Raw genomic sequence first — 5,615 nt, forward strand, 5'->3', positions numbered from 1 at the left:
ATAGCGTTTTCACTACGACCCAAACCCGCCAATGTCTCGTCAGACTCAACACCTATGCATGTGTAGCATGACATGATTTGGTTAAACAGTGCACACTCTGTGCCTGTCTGTTCTCTGAGTCCAACAGGCTCTGTGTGAATCTATCCATGTGTAATGAGAGTTGCCTTCTCCCTCGTATTCTCTTTGTGCTCACTGTGAGAAGCGGTGGAGCCGACAGCTGTTGTGGAAACAGGAGAGCGAGAAGAGCCTGTGTTGGGAGGCTGTACTTTTTACATTTAAAGAGACAAGCCGCGTTTCAAATAAATCCCTGCTCCTCTGCCTTATATAGAGGGGAGTTCTCATGTGATGGACAGGAGCGACGGCCATCTTGGATTGCTGTCTGTCCATTCAAAGCAACTTCGTACGACTTCACTCGAGTACGATGACTAACAATGGTGATTCTTACAAGCAGTGAGGGGGCGAGGGTCCTTGGTGCAATGTTATGACACACAGAGGAGGTGACATCCAATAGCAGTGATGCATTTGTACAGCATTGCCAATAGCATGATGAATGACCCCTGAACTCAGAGATATGAGACAGTGACTCAAACAGGCCTGCCAATCACACACCACACAGAGAGAGAGAGAGAGAAAGAGAGAGAGAGTGATAGGCATACCCTGGCATTTTCATATGTAGTACATGTTAACACCACCCTTTCACATGTGAGGAGAATAACATGTTTTCACCTCACATGTGAATTGTGTTTTCACGTGCGAAATTTGCATTTTCACACGTTTCAACACGGGGAGTTGGTTAATGGATCACATTCAACTGGCAACATAGTTCTGCTGTATAAAGGTCACTGCCTGTTAAAGGGGCAATCCTTAGTTGCTACATACACTTTTGGACTTGTAAATTAATAATATGAAGCCACGGAACCTTTAGGAATAAAACATATAAATGCCTTTATGAGCTTAGTTCAACTGTCGTAACCCATCAGAACCCAAGGCATAAGCTTGTTTTACCCCTATGTTTGTAAACAAAGTAAATGTAAAGCACCACTGTATAGCCTAAACACATATTTAAACCATCAGTTTTGATATCATGCATGGGCAGTACTTGTATGCATAGCGTGGTCTATGGATTTGAGAGTGGTTGCATTTCTCCAGCCCCATCCCTCAGCTTTACTGAAACTGTGGCGGGGAGAAGACTTTCAACACTTTTAATAGAGTAATAGCGTTATGGGATGCAATCCTCAAGTGAGTGAGCAATCTTTTTTTCTATTAATATCATGGAACGTTCTGAAGGCGAGAAAAAATGGCATCGTATTGTAAACAAAAATAATGGTATCGAAAGCTTAACACAAACCCAAAAGTATTGATAGCAAAACAAAATATTACAAGGAAATCCTTTCCCAATGCGAAAACAAATGAATTGTAAAAATCATTTTCAGTGATTATTTTTTATGATAATGCTATAAAATAGCACGCTTCCTTCTTTCCTGCCATTTTCCCTATCTTTAGTTATGTTACCCTGGCCTTTGCTTTCGCTGTCTTTTTTCCAGTTTTGGCACATTCATTCCAGCGACATAGCGCCCTGCATCCCACTGCTGGTTTGCCTCTGAAGCGAAGCAGGGTCTGTCCCGGTTGTCCCTGGATGGGAAACCAGATGTAGCTGGAAGAGCTAAAGAAAATATATATCACGTGTGAGAAAGAAATAAATGAGGGAAAACCATGTGTCTGATTCATGTAAAAAAATAAATACATGTTTTGTAAGGGTAGGCACCGTCGACCAGATAGATACTGACAGGCAGCGGCACTGACAGCCAAGCGCCCAATGGTTGAATAGAATTCCTCTGACAGCTAGATCATCAGTTAGATTTGCTAAGGCTACTCAAACGACTAAGCATCCCGCCATCATTCAGGGCAAGGCAGGTACATGGCAAGCCGCTGTTAAATATCAGTTTGCGTGTTAGTATCCAAGCCCCCATAAATGAATGGACCGGCACTGGGCGGACAACTTTGATTAAGTGTTTTCCATTGCAGCCACAAAGAAGTGGGCCGCCGGATGATAAAGTGCCACATGCAGGCGGCGGCTGTAGTACAGCACGCTGGCGCCGGCTCAGCCAGATCAGATCCGTGTTAAAGGGATATTCTGAGGAGCATTCAAGTTCATACGCCACTGTGAAAGCGCCGTGAGAAAGAAAGCCTGTAACTGTTACTGTTACTCCATGTCGTCATGCGCCAGTGCAAAGATAAGGGACCAATAACCAGTTAGTTACCATGGCCGAGGGGATCGCATCCAGTACTCTAACAACGACACAGGAGCTTCCCCTGATGCTCATCATTTGACCCCCCCTCCCCCCAAGGAGCCAAATCATCAGATTCCCTCCACTGAGCCAATATTGTGGTCCCAGAGGAAGCAGGTTGGAGGAGCGGTTAAGGACAGGAGAATGGACATGTTGAATGGGATAAGGACAATGAAAGAGAAGGCCACTCTGAAGGGGGTCTGAAGCTTGTGATGTCAGAGATGGCCAGGAACGAGCTCCGTGCACAACAGTGCTTTGAAAGTGTGTATTGGTAGAGAGTGTGTGTGGGTGGAGAGGTCTGTGTGGAATAGAGGGTATCTAGGTGAAATATGGAAATGAGAGGTATAAGAGAAACTCATCATTCATGCAAGGTTCAAAGACTCACCCGAGCCTCTCATCCCTTCAGAGCCACAACAGCAACACAAAGAAGGGAACTGACCACAGCAAGCAAGCACTTAGAACCGTGGAACCATATTGTTAGCTTGGCCATTGAAAGTAAACAACAGCCTTCCTGATTTAAGTGCTACACATGTACTCCCCTGTGCAAAATCATATGCCAAGCCTCTAGGTCAAAACATTGACTTTGTAACTGCTATCACAAATGTTCTTCTCTATTCAGCATAATTCTATGCATTTTCTTCATTTCACTATACTGTTATTCTAGTAAAAAAAATATATAATTTATCTCAATATAATGTGAGAGAAATAGCATCCCTGATTCGTCTGTGGGTTGTGCAGACTTCTCCAGGAGGAAGAAACATCAACGGAGATTATAAATGACAGTAAGAAAATCAATGATCATACTTAGATATAGTACTTTGGGTGTAGGCCTTTAGGCTCTGCTGAAAGTGTTTTGTTGTCTGTGCCAATTGGGGCTCTGGGTAAAATAACCCGATGAAATATTGTTACCAAGCATGTTTGACTGTAACATTGGAATTGTAGCGTCATTGGTCAAATTATTCACAACGTGGGTGTTTAATAAATTTTTTCTCTCTTGTATTTTTTTCCATGGCACTAGCTTGCGCCACTTGCATGTTTACGACAGACTTCCACTGCATAAACACATTTTTTTTTTAAGTGTGGGGTTTGCGTGTCTCCATTATAAAGGATTATGTCCACCGTCCTGAAGTGAAATTAATTATAAATCCAATCCAAAAAACAAATATTTGACAGCGAAGATGGGTCTCTTAAAGAAATGCTGACAGTTGCTGTAATATACGTGACGTTCTTCTTCTAAATGAATGCAGGGATTCCTGGTTCTATTTTTAGGTATTGGCGGTAGAGAGCCGTGCGCGGGTGGGTGGGGAAGGGAGGAAGGGGCGCGGAGGTTCCCATGCAGGCAGGCAGACTCCAACTGCAGCACGAATACAAAGCTCCCCACGGCGAATCTTTGAATCGTGACCAGGTAACCGGATCAGAATTTAAAAACAGAAAAGTGTCATTTTCACAGAGCTTTTGCGTCTTTTGGCTGGCGTCATTGCTGTCATTTTGCTCATGATAAAATGCTGAAATGTGGTTGGTTTTGAAATGTCGAAAACAATTTAAGTTTAACGCAGTATTTTGATATAAATAACATCATTTTTGGGGGCTGACTGCAAGCCTGGCCTAATCGCCCAACATCAGTGTCTGACATCACTAATTCTCTTGTGGCTGAATAGAAACATGTACCTGCAGCAATGTACCAACATCTAGTGGAAAGCCTTCCCAGAAGAGTGGAGGCTGTATAGCAGCAAAGGGGGACCAACTCCATATTAATGCCCATGATTTTGGAATGAGATGTTCGATGAGCAGGTGTCCACATACTTTTGGTCATGTAGTGTATCTTGAATGTGAAAGGGACACCTTGCTGCAAATTAAATAATTAAACATTTTTTTTATTTTTTTTTTACAAATTCACTCGATTGGATACCTTAGTTTATTAAGTTCAAGCTTCAGGACCACTGAGTCTATAAGCAGAACTGAGGCTCAAAATTCTAATTAAAACCCCACAAGCCCCAAAAGAGCATTCCATCCTGCACTTTGGAGAGAAGAAAATAGAGTGGAAGAAGAGGTCCAATGAGGTAAGGGATAAAACAGGAGGTAGCCTGATGGGGAGGAGGGGGGGAAACGGATTGTATTAGGAATGAGGGAGGAGAGAGATAGAAAGTGACAGGGGGGGGGGGGGGGGGGTAAATTCAGATGTTCTGGACGATAATACTGCCTTACATCCTATGAAAAACCCCAGATCCAATCTGGCCCCTGAATGTTTTTATCCTCTCCCCTTGGTAGGAGAGAGTATGTGGGGCTGCTGTGTGCTCCTCCTGAAAGGTTTGGCTGAGTAATCACAGTGGCGGATTAGCTAGCTCTCTGCCTTAGTCTTCTCAAGGTAGTCTCGCCTGAGACACTGACTGGATTCTGCTCTTCAGTCCCTACCCCAGAGCACTGTAATTAGAAGTGCTTGCAGGTTTAAAGTTCGATTTTCTGCTTTTAAAGAAGAAGGGGTGGTTTGGTAATTAGTGATTGGGGGTTTGGGGAAAATAAAGCTTTGACACTGCCTGATAATCTGATTACAGAACTTTCTGAACTGATAAGCAGACACTTTTTAATAGATGATCTGTCTTGTCACACCGAAATACTAATTTGTTACATAAATTGGTGATGGACTAGCCTGGTCCAAGGTCTATTTGTGCTGTCTTGTCAACTCTTATAGTTATTCTCATGCCAGATGCCTGATTAACAGCATCTGAGGCATCATTCCCATTCTTGCTGGAGAAGTCATTATGGGTGATCAATCAAGAACACTGCCAAACGCACTACAGCTTTGACTACATAGCAGTCACATTAGTCTATACGAGATTAGGGGCTAGTAAATGATAAAAATGACATGACCATTTATGCTAATGATCACATCACACCGAAACTGTATATGTGATTGGAAAAGCCAAGAGGGCCAACAGAAATGTGCTCGTCCAGCTGTCTCACGACCCACAGCATCTCCATTTGCCCTCTATCACTTCACAGCCCTGTTTCTCTTTAAAATGTGTATTTTTTTTCTCCCCCCCCCCCCACCGTTATTTTTTAATCCCTTTTCCTCTGAGGAGTGAAATATGATTTCACAGGACATTAAGTGGATGGGGGTTGATCTGGCCTAATTATGGATGTTGGTGACTTTCCCTGTGAGTGTGAAGGGCAAAAGGAGTGTTGCTGAAATCATAATCCCCCTGACTTTGACAGGAAAAGGATTAGTCGAGCGCTAGCCTGCGTGTCCATGTGCAGGCTCCCACTGCATCGTGTGTCTATTTCTACGCCGAAGATTTTGACTCTGAAAGATTATATTCAAACATCAAG

This window comes from Oncorhynchus mykiss, chromosome 8 (assembly GCF_013265735.2).
Source record: "Oncorhynchus mykiss isolate Arlee chromosome 8, USDA_OmykA_1.1, whole genome shotgun sequence".
Lineage (NCBI taxonomy): Eukaryota > Metazoa > Chordata > Actinopteri > Salmoniformes > Salmonidae > Oncorhynchus > Oncorhynchus mykiss.